The sequence below is a fragment of the Molothrus ater genome, chromosome 3, assembly GCF_012460135.2.
Source record: "Molothrus ater isolate BHLD 08-10-18 breed brown headed cowbird chromosome 3, BPBGC_Mater_1.1, whole genome shotgun sequence".
Taxonomy (NCBI): domain Eukaryota; kingdom Metazoa; phylum Chordata; class Aves; order Passeriformes; family Icteridae; genus Molothrus; species Molothrus ater.
Window position 1 is genome coordinate 66,146,559 of NC_050480.2, and position 16,397 is coordinate 66,162,955.

The following is a 16,397-nucleotide window of genomic DNA, read 5'->3' on the forward strand; positions in this document are numbered from 1 at the left end:
CTAGACCTAAATAATAAAGACATTAAAAGTTCAAATGCATCTCTTAAATTAACAGCCAGTGTATTTTTTGAACTATTATAATTGTGTGTTCACATTAGGATTTGCCCCATAATATTCATGAAATGGCATTCACAACTTGTTTTAGCTTCAAAATGATTTCACAAATATGTGATTTCACACAGGCTCTGTTTTGGCAGCCTTGTCTCAAGGTGACAAAGGCACAGATAACAGAAGTAGCACTCCTACCTGAAATAAACGTTTTTATCTCATCATACAGAGGTGGAAGAACTCAATTTTACTTAGATGCTATGTGAACACTTAATAGAAATGAAAAAAAATCTATTTAATTAGTTAGCCTTATGTAGCTTGTACAGGTGTGGTACAATCTGTATTTCCAGATATTTATTAATATCAGTGCTCATCCAAGTTCCAGTGCCTGTATGAGTATCCTGAACATGTTACTGACAATACATTTCCCTCTCCCTTTGAGAAACCTCATTACCCATATGGTGGAAAATAAAGCCATTTATTGCACAATTAATAATCCATGGTTGTTTTAATGTCTAGCTTTCCACAGTCTTTAAAATGTAGGTATATCTCAAAGGCATTTCAACACCTATCTTTTTTTAAACTTTCACAACAAAAGCTAAAACAGCAGCTAAGCAAGCTCAGCAATAGACAACTTTTTAATAGACAATCTTTTTTTCACCCTTCTTTTTAAGCAACAGCCCTTCCACAAGCAAAAAGTCTGACTAGAGGTCAAGCTGGAACCTGGGAAGATATTTACTCAGCCATGTCTAATGAACCTGGAAGGGACATCCTAAAAGTCAGTCCCTGACACTTAAAAGATTAGCCCTGGGTTATTTTTGAGGATGGGCAGCAATGTGCTGCTTGAGTCAGCTCTGTGCTGTTGCAGCAATGAAGGCTAAACTCTATTACCAAGTCATTTGCAGTCACTCAAGTAAAGTGACCCTGTCCCTCATGGTGCTTGTGAGACTTCATCTGGAGAAAGGTGTCCAGTTTTGGGTTCCAAACACATGAAAGATGTTGACATGGTAGAACAAGACCAGAGGATGACCACCAAAATGATAAAGGGGATGAAGCACATGAGGTATATGGAAAGGCTGATAGAAGGAAAGGTAGAGCCAGGCTCCTCTGAAAGATGCAAAACAAAAGGGCATGAGTTATAATAATTGATATTTCAGTTAAATACTTGAACACAATTTTTTGATCCTTTTAGAGTAACAAGGGTCAAGCCTGTTGAGAGACTGCCCAGGGAAGCTGGGAGAGGTTTCTTCTCTGATGATATTTAAAACTTGACACCATATTACCCTCAGTAGCATGATCTAAATTCAAAGTAAGATCTAAATCTAACAGTGGCCCTGCTTTGAGCAGGGAGTCAAACCAGGTGACCTCCATAGGTCTTTTTAAATCTAAGCTATTTTATGATTCCGGTAAAAACCTGCATGCTTCCCAACTTCATAATCTTTCCCTACCAGCACACTCAAATCTTTCCTCTCTGTTGAGATAAAAAAGAGCTCTTTGTTTCCTACACCAGTAACTCATAGCAATCAAAAGTTTTGGATTTTGTCTCTCAAAAAAAAAAAAAATCCCCAAATTACTTTCTTTATTACTTATGGATTTACTAAAATATATACAAATTTGAAATTCTCAGTCATCGTGTCTGTGAAAATGTCTACAAGCTATACTCAATTTGTTTCCAGATAGTCTCTTTGATTCCAGACAAACCAGCTACCCAGGCTGCCTTTTTGACCTAATTATGTGCTCTAAGATCCAGAGTGCATTTTTTTCTAAAGCAGACTTGATGTGATATAGATTTATTATCCGCTCCACATACAGAACAGCAGGAAATCAATGGGGACACAACTTATTCATCTTCCAAGAGCTGATAATAAAAAAATAAAAGTCAAAGTACTGACCATACATTCATATTTACTCACCAAAATGTGGTATGTACAGTGTGGAAGATTAATAGAAGGGAAATGAAAGTTGTTTGTGAATTTTGAAGGCAAATCTTCTGCTAGTATAAATTATTTAAACATTCTCAAAGTCAATAGAGCTATGAAACTTTATAGCAGCTACAAACCTGTCCCTTAATCTTCCACATTCTAGTTAGATTTTGAATCAAAATACTTTAATAATCTCCTTTAGATCTCAGTCAAAGCTCACCAAGGTCAATGAAAATGTTTCCAGCAAAGGCAAGGGAATTTGATCACAACTATTACAATTTAAGTTTTCGCATTGCAATGTCTACCTTAGTCCTGTCAAAATTACTTTATTTATCTAGGGGAAAAAAACTGACAAAATTTGGGATAAGCACAGAGATTATTTGAATACATATTAATGAAACAAACTAATGTTAAGGTTGCTTCAAATGCCTTTGCAATTCAAAGAAGGAAGTGTCATTAGTCAAGTTTGATACCTTCTGGGCACCACTTTTATGAAAGATACCTCTTTTTCCACTCTTGACTACATTATGCCAATCTCTCATTCTTTCTCTCTCCCCTCACTCAATTTTTAAAGTTTACACACACACACTCTCATCCCCTTCAATCTCAGTTTGTTCAATGAAGTTTTGATGGATATATCAGAAAAGTACTACATTGGTGGCTGAGAGACAGTTCAAGTGTCTCACTCAAAGCAGTGTCTCAGAGAGGGATAAAATGTTCTGTTACATAAACCAGAATATTTTGTATATGGATAATGGAAGAAACATACCATCAAAAATCTGTATCTCCTTTGTCCTGCCACAGCAGACAGATCTAAAAAGCTATCTCATTCTTTTATTTGTTTCCTTAGAGAGTAAATTGAACAGCTTCCCACATAGCCATGAGAGAAGAAAAATTGGATTGGAGAAGAGGGAGTATTTTGGCGTTTGGGTTTTTTTTTCCAAGACCAATTACCCTTTTGATCATATTTTAAAGTGTAAAGTAATAGAATTGCCTCATTTGGATATATGATGCCACATAGAAACTGCTCAAACAAACCCATATTTGTTGCTAGAAAAACATTTGACACTAATTTCAGATTAAGTAGCTGAGTCATGAAAGAATTAGAATTAATGCTCAATTGGTGCTGCTCTGATATGTAACTGTTAAGAGAATAATAGTCACTTAAAACAGCATGAAGGGAAACCCAACACTTGTTTTAAAAAATATTTTTGCTACCCAGTTAAGTATCATTATTCTTACTATTAGCAAATTTTTACATAAATGAAGGCATTTTTTAAACTTCAAAAGACAATTTTGAATACTCTTCTGATAGAATGAATTTTATATGGAAGCAGCAATTTTGTCCTACAATGGTTTTAGATATTGGAATGATTTCAAAGTTGCTTTTTCTAAAAAAAAACCCAAAAAACCAAAACCTTTTTAAGAATAATTCAAAAAGAACATTGAGGTTTTGAATTTCAATGGGACTGTTCTCAAGGATTAATGTCTGTAGTATTGGGGTGACAGTTTATTGGTTCCTGATGTAGGGCTCTGAAAGAAGTCTTTTGGCTGCTATGCTTCTTCCTGCTAGTAAAATTCCTCAGTAATAGATAATAAGCATCTTTTTAAATCACCATTACCATTTTTAGCCATTTATGTAGCCCACGTTTCTGTGGTATTGTACCACAGGCTTGAATTATGATACAGTCTGCCCTGAACACCTATTTTCATACATATTATTAGACTCCTTTCTCTAGTATTGATAAGTATTTAGATTATCAAATTAATTAAAATAATTAATTAAATTAATTTTTAAAGTACTCATTCAGGATAACTGTGAAAAAGAAGGAAGTAACAGCTTTAGCTTTTTAAAAATTTTTTCTTTATTTAAATTTTTAAGATAGCACACAGATTCTTCAGCTATAATTTCAGCCAGATTTTGTTTATGGAGAACCTTGTAGGGACATTTGATCCAGTCTGTTGTCAGTATTCACTACTGCCAGCAGAAGAAGAGATTCATTTTAACTGACTTGATCTTTTTGTTAGGAGAGTTCAATATCCTGAGTTTGTAGGGATTGAGCTATGGTTATAATGGTTTCTTTTTCAGCAGATTAGGACAGATTGAGATAGATTCCCTTTAAAGGGCTTTAAACTCTGTTTTCTCTGCTAGAAGAACAACAAAAATGGGAAGATGATGCTGAGTGACTGGTGTTTAAGTGGATAATATTCTGGGCTTAAAAATGAACAAATAAGAAAACTCTGTGTTTTCCAGTTGTGGCAAAGCCTGCCTCTGCAGGAACACAGCAACAAACAGAGTTACAGGTCTGATTTGTACACATTGATCCAGAGAAAGATTTGAATCCGACTATTAAAACTAATGCCAGCTGTCTGCAGCACCCCTGGGACATATATGCCAGATGGAGTTTGCCAGAACAGTATAACCATGTCCCTTCCCTGCCAATATGTTCCTTTACACCAGTGGGACTTGGGGAAAGCACTTGAGCTAACTGTGACACAGGGGAACTCCTTGGCGAGGGCTTTCTGCTTTCTTTGTCCAGAAGACGCAATGGAAAAACAAGAGAGGGAAAAAACCAAACAGTGACTCCATCTTATCAGTTATTGTAGCTTTTCAGTATGTTTCCTCTGTGGTGTTTGTTTTGCCATTATGGGCTCAGTACCACAGCCTGTTATTTGATTGCTGCTTAAATCCTTTATGAGTAATTTTTCCAAGGACGGTTTTCTGAATTTTAAAACGGTTGCACTTGAATTGAACTTGATTTCCAGCTTATCAGGCAGTGGGTTGTATAAATCCACTGCTAAATATGACCATTCTCTATTCATTTCCACTTGCATGAACTGCATTCATTCTTTTGTAAAGGCAGTGGAGCTCTTCTGCAGGCTGAAGAGCCAGGGACATCCAAGTCTCTTTAATCCCTTAACCAGTGATGGGCTAGGACCATACTGGTGGTCATTTTAGCTGATTTAATAGAGTCAGCAGTTAACACAGCCAGAACTAAATCAGTGGCTAAAATGCTTCAGACAAGCTCTTTTCTACTCTGTCCTTCTGGGACCTTGGATTTCCCTATTTCTAGAAGGGTTTTTCTAAGTTTGCAGCTATTTAAAAAACACAGATGTGGTTTCTTCTCTTCTCTGTCACTGATGCATGGAAAGTGGAAATCTAACAGTGAGTTATTATGCTAAAAAATTCTGCTGTCTGCTTCTCAGGTGCACATCACAATAAGACTAATTTTATATGGATTTTCCTGTTTGTTATCAGAGGCAAAATAAGACTCTGATATTCGGGTATACAAGAGAGGTTTTTTTAAATTTTATTTTCTCTTCTTTTCTCTCCTTTATTGTGTACAGGGAGAGAGAAGGATAGTTGCAATACTTTACAGCTATCAGAAAAGATACGTTATGGAGCCCTGATTGTAAGCCAATAATTTAAAGAAGTCAATAAATTTGCTTTTGAATAGGGAATTTATGTGGCTTGGGAATTAACTGTACCACAGGTGACACGAGGCTTTGTTTTACAATACAGAGCATCATGTCACCTGTGGTACAGTTAACATCACTAGCCATTTTCACATCAGTTAGGATGTCTGTTGTGCACAGTCAAAACTGTGTTTTTACATTTCCCTTAAGTTCACTGTCTTGTTGCTTTCTCACCTACTTTTTGAATATGTATACTTACACATCATCTGTGTTCTTCATGTTTTTTCCATTTTCTGAGGCCCTCCAGAAATTACCCCAGAAAATCAGAGGCTGTTTATAACATGCCTGTGCATGTGTGCTGAAAGCTATAATAACAGAGCTTCTACCAGGTGTGTTTTTGCAGGAGGTTGGAACAGCAAACAGCAATGAATTCCCAGTGAGTCTGTCCAACACAAGAACTGTTGCCTGGTGAACCTGCCTTCACCCTGTGTTACTGTGGGCAGGGTTGGAAACCATGAGGAACAGAAGCCTCTGTGAGGAGAACAAGTCCCCACTGCTCCATTCATGGTGAAAACACAGCTGGGAGCTACCCAGCTCGGGTACTGCCCCTGCTCGGGGCAGTACACAGGCAGAGCTTCAAAGCTTCCCAGAGATCCACAGGCACCCACTGACCTCCAAGTAGTGAGGAATGGTCATAGGTGGTGTATTTGTGTGTTTACTTGCTCCTGTGCATTTCCTTATTGGTATGAAAGGCTCTGCTGAAGTTCTACTCTCTCAAAATCAGCCCAGCTGCTGTTTCAAGGCAAGAGGCTGTGTAACACACTTGCTCCCTGCTGCAGGCTCCTTTTAGCTATTAGTCATTACTGCAAGCACTATTCAGTTGCACAGCTAGTGTCTCACCCCAGCACAATGAGCTTTCCTTCCTTCTTGTAAAGGGAAATTAATAATCCCAGTGTCAAATACTACAGTCTATTGTGGTGAGCAAATTTTGCTCACTGTTGTTTTTGTTTTTTTTTCCTTCCCTGCCCTCCTAGTCCCTGAATGGTAAGCTACTGGTGAGCGATCTGGACTGGCTGGCTCTCTGCAGGCTATTTCCTTTTCTTCACTTTTCATTTTGAAAAATATGCAAACTTCCATCTGTTTCTTGAATACAATCCTTCTGAGATCTATGTATGCATGAGCTTTTTGTGCTGAAGAGGCAGGTTTCTTAGGACTGTAACATTTTACGTGAATGCATTTTGACATTGGTTTTCTGCTTTCACATACTCATCCTCCCTGCATTTTTTGTTTTAGGTGCCACTCAGAGTAATCATTAAACTTCTATCGTGCTTGCAATGCAATTGGGCACCAATATTAAGTGGAAGCAATGGCAAAGCTGATAAACAGTAAAATCTCAGGTTTCTGTTTTTAGCCAGGGTGTATGTGCTTCTGCTCTGCAGCAGATGTTTCTGCCTTTGAGGCAATTTCAATGCTGAGCTATTTTAAAGACAGATTATTCTACATGAACGAGTAAATTCATAATTAATTCTGCTTTCAACTTTAAAAGATATTTTTTTGCCACTGAGAGAAAAAATGAAACTGCCTAAAATGAAAGTTTATATAATTCTTGTTCCATCAGATGGTGTTCCAGTGACAAAGGATAATTCGTTCTGACCAGGGATGGATTTGATTCATACCTAACACTGAGAGGTAGGATGTGAGTCAGATAACTAAAGGCTGTCATTATGTAACTGAAGAGATGCACATAAACCAGACCCCATTAGAGCACATTGCCTCAAAATTCTTACCTCTCTAAGACAGGTAATGTTGAAAGCACTTTTTTTGCCTCCTGTCTTCCCATACAAACTGCATTTATTAATTAAACCTGGGACAAAATTAATTTAGTTTGGAGACCCCAGCTATGCAACCTCTCCTCAGAACTGTCTGCCAACTTTACTGCAGTTTCTGGATACCTTCTTTAGGGTAAGAAAGGTCATTTTGCTGAGTAAAAAATAAACAATGTTAACACTGTTTATTTATAATGTTAACATTGTTTATTTATAATGTTTATTTATAATGTTTTATTTATGTGTGTTTATTTGTTTATTTATTTATACACTGTTGCATGCACTGGTATGTTATCTGGAGGAATATTTTTATGTCTTCCTGTGTTGTAAATGCAAGGTACTGTGGTGATTTCTGGCCTCCTGGAAGGAATTTGGGGAAAATTTGAATTGCTAAAGGTGTTTTCAGTGATGTGTCCTTGCTGCAAAATAAGAGGTGCTGTTCCAAATAAAACTCTCTAGTTTTTAGGCAGTCCTATTAAGTCACCCAGATAACAAAGGCTTACGCATCAGTAAAATTGGATGTTTCAGTGGATAATATTTTAGGTTCCTGACAGACAAAAATGGATGGAAAAAGCTACAAAGGAAAGTGCAGACTGAGCTGCTCTTTCAGCAAAAACTGCTGAGATTCATCAATGCCAGGTGAGCTGAGATGTCTCTATGGCTCTGTTCAGGGCTGTATACCAGGAGTGGTACAGCTGCTCTGGAATGGCACAGGGAGATGTGGGGCCAGTTGCCCTCTGCATCCTGCCTTAGTGACTCAACCATATCCCTCTCCCAGAGGATGTGACACATAGGTCTTATCTCATGTATCTGAGTGCAGCAGAAGAACACTACACAAATATTCCTTTGATGTGAGGTGCTCTGTTCACATTCTTACAACTCTTGCAGCTTTGGCTTTACCTTTTTCTTTACTTCTTAAATATCTGTGGATTTTGTGAATGTTTTTTATGTGTATGTGTACGTGTGTATGTGTGTGTGTGTGCGTTTTCAAAATGATGTGATTGTGTTTGCTTTCCTTTCAAGGATTGTTGGTGTTCAGACTGATGTGTTTTGGGAAAAAAAAAAGATATTGTAATGCAAAAGTTATCAGAAAACATTTAATTTGAAGAATGTGATCTTGTAGATACAACTCTGAGAGGGGCACTGTAAGATTTGGGTCTTGGAATAGCTTCTTTTTTCATCACATTGATGGAAGCCTCTGGTGCTGTACAGTGTTAGAAATCAACTCTTAGGGAAGAAAGAAAAAAAGCATTAATTCTGACAGCAGAAGCAGTGGCTCTGAATGGCCATGTGGATTTCAATTTCTTTTTCTCATTCCAGTGTGCATATTTATAGTGCATATTCTTGAGAATTTCTGTTTTGAAGTTCACATGCAGCTTCAGACAATACAGCAACATCTTCCAAACATTTCTCTCTTGCTAAAACTTTCTTTGGTTAATAAAATACTTCAATTTTTTATAGTCTGCCAAAATTTCTATCTTCCATAAGGGAGGCAAAGTGTGGGAAATTTGGACTTTTTGGTTCCAGTCCTCTTTTATGTAGCTACAAGTTCTTTTTCAGATAGATATATCTTCCATAAATACTAAGACAATGTTGGTCCTAACAGTCAAATAAAATTATATAAACTAATTTAAGACACAGAATTGGAGTTTTGATACCATTGCTTCCCTCCTGAGTGCCATTCATCTCATAGAATAGAAACTGGCATGTGAGAAGATGGGGATGGTGGAATAAAGAAGCAGATTGGTTTTTGGAAAACAGAAACTGTGTGTCACTTGGCTAAAAGAGGAAGTGACAATCAACCATATTTTATTAAATATACATGGAAGAGAACAACTTGCTGTGTTCACATAACCCCAAGTCTATGAGGGTTAAGCCAACACTCAGTGTCAAAGACTCTGTTTTTCATTTAAAAAACTGGTATTTAAGACACAGACTAATTCCTGGAGGCACCCATTCATGCAAATGAAACTTGTAGATCAAAATTAATGGATTTTAGTCTTAACAGGAGAGAAAGATGAAAAAAATATGTGAAAATAGCAGGTTCCTTCACTTGCCCTCCCCTTGTAAGAAGCAGCTTTTGCTTTCAGTTGCCTTCATTAATTTTGTGTTGAACCAAGTATACTGTGAGATTTTTTGTCCAGATTGCTCAAAACAGTATTTGGCCAAGCTGACAGCAATTACAAAAGCCTTCATTTGAGCCCAAATTATCTTTTCATAGCTGCTCAAGTGAATCAGAGAATATGAAACAAAACTGAATAGGTTGCATTTTTGAAACTATAAATGAACCTTCATTCTAGGTATATAAACTGTCAAAAATGGTAAAACAGTATAAAAGAATCTCTTGCCTATTTAATATTTCTTAACATTGCCAGATACCATCAGTTTTTGACAATCATTCATGTTATGTCAGTTTTAATACTGTTGAACATGGTACATATTTCCCTTGGCTTTAACTGACATTTACTAGTTATGTGAAGTGAGTTTTCTTTAATATATATGAAGGCTACTTTTTCCCTATATACTTTGTAGATTTTTTTCCAGACACATACTATATTGTAACATTGATTAATTTTATTTCTTGTCTTGTTCACTAATTACTTTCAAACACCTTGAATAAATTAATATGTTGCTCAGTTGTGTTTTAGCAAAGTAGAATCTAAATTAGCTCATACAAAAGGCAGATCAAGTCCCAGTTCCAGAAAGCCCTTATTTTTCAAGCCTTAAGTCCTACTTGTCTCCTATTCACTCCTCTTCTCTTCTCTTCTCTGTTTTACACCAGACATCAACTCAAGTTTAGCAAAACATATAAGCATGTGCTTAATCCTTGCTGTTCAAAAATCACAATGTAAAAATAAGTCCAAACAAGCCAACAACAATTGCACTTGTTATTTGCCTTCTGGTTTTATACCATCTGATAATATTTTCAAAATTTAGCACAGCTATTGAGGCCAGAAATATGCCTAACGATCGTAACTCAACAATTAAGTAAAAATAACTCCTAGAAGCTAGTTCTTTAGGAAAAGCACATTAGGACACTCACAAAAAGTTATGAGCACGCTCAACACTGAGTTGTCTCGAGCAAACTACTTAATGTTCAATCATGGATTACATCTAATAGCAAAATGAGTAAGCAAATGTTTTAACAGACTACTTCTGCCAGGCTAGCTTTTTCCCTAGGCTTCTCTCAGGCTGAATATGAATCAGCTCTGCTCCAGAAACTACATAACTATGTCTGTGTGTTCCTAATTTGCTCTGTTGTGTCTCACTTACTGTCTGCCTGGTTTGGAAGGCTGGTGGGTCAGGCATCTCTCAGAATGCCTTAACAGAAGACTTTTGTGTTTTGTGTACTTAAACTGAAACTTCTTTTTTCATTTCAGATTTCTTTCTTATTCTTTTAAAGACATAATGCTTTTCATTACAAACTGTGCCTCTGCTGTGGTGGATATCTCTGCAGCAGTGACTGCTTTGAATTGACTTCATTTTCATTAGACAATAGGTAACAATTCATTATTCTGAGGAGCCTCACTAACAGTTATATATTTTATAAATACTTGGCCATTATGTATTGCAGCATGCTATTTTAAAAACAGTTATTTTTCTATAATTCTTATGGGAGAAATGGGAGAATAAAGATAATTGTGTAATACTTCACAAGTCTGTATTTAAAGTGATTAAAAATTGGGATGATGCTCTCATTGTGAATCTTCTTAGGGATGACAATTGATAATAAAAATACACAAAGAAATTGAATTAAGTATTCCACATCCTTTTGCATTTCCTGGGGTTTTTTTTCAATTGTCTAAATAATAACTTTGTTTTTTTATTATATTTTTGTATTTATTTCTTTTTTATGTTCCAGTTAATTACCTTTAAAGTGATCAAAGCAGCTTGTGAATCTTACTTACAAGTACTAAACTTGACAGTTTACTTCTCACAGTTCCAATTCTTCTGTGATTATTAATGTTACCACATACTTAAAAGTGCTTGTGAGGCTGAAGCTGTAGGAAATATTGGAAAGACCGAACATGAACAACTAAGTTATTCTACCAGCACTGGCTGTAATCCTCTTGCTACTGTGAATTGCTCACAGTCTTCAGGACTCTGCACATAGGCCAAGTATTTAAAAGTCAGATGTTAGGAAAGGGCTTCTGCCAGCTCCCTCCATCATAGCACTGCCTGAGGGTGGGATTTGTTTGACCTAACTCCAGCTGCCAGAAAATTAGGTGTTTGAAAGATATCAGTCACCTATTCTGGCACAAAGGAGACAGATTTAAATGCACAGAGATTTATCAGCAGGCTCCATAGCTGGTGGCATATATTGCAGTCAGAGTAGCTTTTGGGCAAAGATAAAAACAGGAGAGAAAGAAAAGGGAAAATGAAAAATTTCCCTGCGGAAAAGTGGGGACAAGTGACAAGATCCACAGTTGAGCATGCTCAGGTCCTGATTCCATCAGCATCAGGTGTTTTACCAGCACACATGCACACAAGCTTCAGTTGTACCTGTACTGTCTTCAAGATGTCTTCAAGACATGCTCGAGCTGTCAGCTTTTATGGGCACAATGCTGTTAAGTGCTGATGGCAGCACATTTTGGGAGCAGGTGCTGCAACCAGTTAAGCTGTCTTCATGTGTACCATTTGGTCCACTGAGTAACCGAACTGTTGGGAAAGGATGGAAGAAGGGTGACTCTCACAATGCTGGTGGTCATTCACACAGCAACGAGAAAATATAGTCATAAGAAAATGCAAAAACACTTCTGTTGTGACTTCAATGAGAGAATTGAGCTGCAAGTGAAAGACAGGCTGTAGAATTGCAAGTAGAAAGCCCTTTGTGATAGAAAACACAGAGACTGTGCAACACTACCTTGGGAATGGATGGATCATCCCAGGGAAATGCATGTCTCCACTGTTGCAGAGGGATTCCCATTGAAGTTTGTTGTTTAACTTTTTGTTAATATGAGTTGAATCCTACTCCATATACAGACATCTGACAGCATGATACTTTTAATGTGAAGTTATTTGCCTTCAGGAATCCTCATGGGCCATGCTCTTGATAATACTATATTTTTCTTGGTTATACTTATATCTATCTTTAGCTTAGCAGCTTTTAGTAGAATACTTTTATTTATATCAAAATGACATATTCTCTAAGGAACTGACACTCTTCTAAAATGATCTGAGAAAATGGTCTTGTTCACACTCAGCAGTTGCAGCACTTCAACTGTGCTACAAAGCCAAAATAGTCCAGTATGCAATAACTGAAAATTATGCCTAAATATTTCAGCAGCTCAAGTTGTTATGTCATCAGTTATATCTAGCTTATCCAGGCCTATTCCCATTGGGTTTAATGAACTGCATAGAGTGGTAGTACTTCAGACCCATTAGCAGCTGGAGATGTAAAACAATTTCAGTAGAAGAAATCCCTTCCATCACAGAAATAGTTACACAGGCACAATATGTCATGTAGAGCAAGGCTAAGAAACCATTGTACAATGATTTACTGACTACGGCACTGGGTTTTTATTCTCTTTTCTGCTTTCTACCACCTGCTGTACCCAGTTTTTAAGTTAGATTCTTCTTTTGACAGAGCATCATTCATGCAGATCACTGTCCTGTTAAGGTTATTTTGATATATTTCCTTTGTGTGACTCCCTCTGTGAAGATCAGGCTCTTCACCCAAGTCTACAAGCTTGAAGAACTGCCTGCTGTTCTGGCTGTGATCTCTAGTTCAGGAGTGAAGAACTAGTAGGAGCAAAACTAGTCCCCAGGCTCTTTAACATATAGTACCTCGAGTATAGTGAGCTGGCTTACCTGATTCCAGCTCTTGTACTGCTCACTTGTGCTTCATTCAAAGTGGCCACTCAGCTTTTGATGGGTGCATTTATACCACCCATCACAAACCTACAAACCCACAGATGAAGTTACACCCAAGAATTAAGCTCTGCCACTCAGATAGACATAATCTGTGATCCAAATATCAATGGTGGGATTCTGTGGCAGCTTCTCTTCCCAAGGAGTATAAATGCTATTTCTACCAACAGTGAGAAGTGTTTGAGGACTAGCAGTGAGGTTGGCTGATTTGTTTGAAATGTGTAGATGGCACCTTCATCAGTCATGTAGTAGCACCTTTTAAAACATTTTTGTTAAATAGTTTTCAGTTTTGCAAGTATATGCATTTAACAGAATAACAATTTCTGACAGCTAAACTAAGTTTGAAAGCGTCAAGCACTGGCACTCAGATAATGACAGTGGCAGGAATGTTTTTACTGCATTAGATGCCAATTAAATTACTGATTTCATAATTATAAATCAGCATGTTACAGTGGATAATTAATGTTGTCACACTCAAGCTGAGATACTTTATATAAGCATAACCCTTTCCTCTGTTGATTTGCTTATTCAGGAAACAGAAAATATTGCATATAATTTTTTAATATTTGAATACATATATTTTAGGATTCCTGCTCCTGCCTGCAGCCATAGCAGCATTCTGTCCTATACAATGGTTCAATTTAATGAGTGTGGACAGTGTTCAGAAGGGACACAATGACCTCCAGGAAAAGAATGTCATATAAAATTAAGACTAGTTTGGTGGGGAAAAGAAGAAAAAAAAACCACTTAAAAATAATTGGCAGGTATAGCATTTTACCAGTAAGAAACTGTGTTTAAGAAAGGTTGTTTGGAAACTCACAGTAACAAGGATTTGGCACAGAAGGTTTATTTGCTAGTGTGGAGTTGCTCTAAATTATAAAGGAGGTCATGGAGAGGTAGTACTAGAATAAGATCTTCCGTTCTATAACACAACAATATCCCCAATCTTTCCAGCTCTTTAAACTTAGTTGTGGTCAAGGCAGTTCATTTGAAACTGTGAAGTCATAATAATAAATATATAGAGAACCTGACCAATAAACCCAGGACAAACTATAGATTAAAACATTATTGTCCATCTCTGAGGGGAAAATAGGGTTTTGGGGTTTTTTTCTCAAAAATAAGAAAAACCAGTGATAGTTGACCATGTATCAGCACAAAAATTCTACTTTTAACCAAGGATGAATTCTACTGATTTGTGCTGGGAATTGGGAAGCCAAATCTCAAGGCCATTCCCATCTTCAGGGAGTTTAAAATCATAGCTCCCTTCATCAGGAGAGTAAGGCAGACTACTAGAACATTTTCCAATTGAGCCACACTGAAACCAGGAATGCAGAAATGATGGGACCAGAAGTACAAATACAAGACACCTATTCCTGCTTTAAAATGGAAGACAGTGCTGCTATTAACCAGACACGGAGTTTCAGCTTCCGCTTCCAGAACTCTTTGTGCTTCTGTTATATTGAAAAGAGACCACAGTTTCTTTCAGCATGGTCTTAAAAAAGGATGACCTTGACATGGGCCTATCCTTAGATGCACATTCTGATTTGTAAGGAGATCAGGCATGCATGGGAGACAAATAAACTCAGAAGTTGCTTTATTATTGTCTTCACCATCCATAGCATCTACTGCCGTCACTCTGCAGCATACCTATCAATGTGCTTTCCTTTCCCAGCTCTATGATTTCTTTAGGTTTGTTTTCTTTACCAAATCACAAAATTCTGGTCATAGAGTAGAGCTGCTTTCCTGGCTGCTCTACAGGATCTTGTACCCTGCAAACAAACCCTCTTCCTCCCCTGTGGAGCCAAGAGACTGCCCAGGGTACATGACAGGGGAAAGTGGCACCTGCCGATCCAAACGTTCGTATTTACACTGAAAAGAATCAAAGGAAATACTTTATGGTGTTATAGATCTAAAAAGACTTTTTTTTTCAGTTTATGGTGTTCTGATAAAAGTGTATGAATTTAAAGAGGTAAAAAATTGAAAACCAGTCTATTTTAATCTAATTGTTCATGATTAAAGTACAGAAAATGTTATATTGTAAAATGTCTTTATCTTATAGTAGAAAGATAATTGTGGTGCTTTTATGAGTAGACAGGAATGATACAATGACTGATCAATCCCAGTTTTCTACATACATACACATTCTCTATTTTTAACATCAATACAGCTTTCAAACATTTATTTGAAAGAATTAGTCCTGGGTTGGGTTTTTTGTGCCATTACTACTTTTGTAGTCCACAACTTTTAAAATTGAAACTAAACCTAGTTTTGATTATTGAGACAAAAGCAACACTCTCTTTATAAATATGTATACACACCCAAAGTTAATCAGTTCACTGCTCTGGAATTAGCTGACTTGTTTGCCTTGGTGTGTTGCCAATTAGCAGGAACTCAGGGATCCTGGCAGTTGACAGCTGGAAAGAGATCCCAAGTTCTGCGGCATACGGTTTGCTGTGTTGTACAAAACCCTGAGCTCATGGTATTAATGCTTTAATTTGCTTATTAGAACCTTCGTCAGCAAGCTGTCTGCTACTTTCTAATGAGGAAAGTATACCTCTAGAATCCTGCAAGGAGCTGATTTCCTCAATATAAGGCTCTTGAGATGTTTGAAAAAGTGTCTTTTTGCTTCATATTACTAAAAGGAGCTGGTGACTAGAAAAAAAAAAAAAAACAAGAAAAATCACAACAGATAAACAGAATAAGGGAAGAGGAGTGAAGGCAGTTCTTTATCCAGGAAATTGCATAAATCAGAATTATTTTAAAATAGAACACCTTTAGAGAATAATTAGGTGCTTGTTCATGGGACTCCAGCTTTAAAATAAAAATACACACTCTAAGAACTAAATGTTAATCATTATTTAATAGGGTGCCACAAATAGTAGGATTCACATAGTTCTTCAATACATGATTGTGAATGGTTGACTTTTTTATAACATAAAATACACATGCACAAATACAGTCTACTAACATAACAGGTACAATATAGAAAAACAGTTTACTTCCTTTAAGATTTAGCATAAGCCATAGTTGTTTTCTAAGTCTGTTTATTCTTGAAAAGTTGGATAAATAAAACACAATCACCCAATACAATAGGATCAGAAAGTTAAGTCCCACAGTAGTGAGCAACACTAGAGTTAATTATTTTACATCTTTAACTTCATTCTTCTCTAGAAAATAATATATTCTAGAGATTATATCCCATATATCCTTATATATATTTAGAGAATGAGAATGCAATTCTCCTTACATTTCACATATGATCTGTAAGAACAGTGCTGATGCTGCATACTCCTGCCACAGCTTGGGAATGAGC

At 36.8% G+C, this 16,397-nt stretch overlaps 1 protein-coding gene across 4 annotated transcripts in view; it reads left to right on the plus strand.

Annotated features, from left to right (window-relative positions):
- The window catches only part of HS3ST5 (heparan sulfate-glucosamine 3-sulfotransferase 5), a 192,138-nt gene that overhangs the window by 65,014 nt on the left and 110,727 nt on the right, over window positions 1-16,397 (plus strand). The window contains exon 1 of one of the 4 annotated variants that reach the window (XM_036380451.2): window positions 7,030-7,076. The exons of the other annotated variants lie outside the window; for them this stretch is intronic. The gene's annotated coding sequence lies outside the window, so the exon portion shown is untranslated. Of the gene's footprint in view, window positions 1-7,029; window positions 7,077-16,397 lie in introns of those variants that run through there. 4 annotated transcript variants of the gene reach the window in all.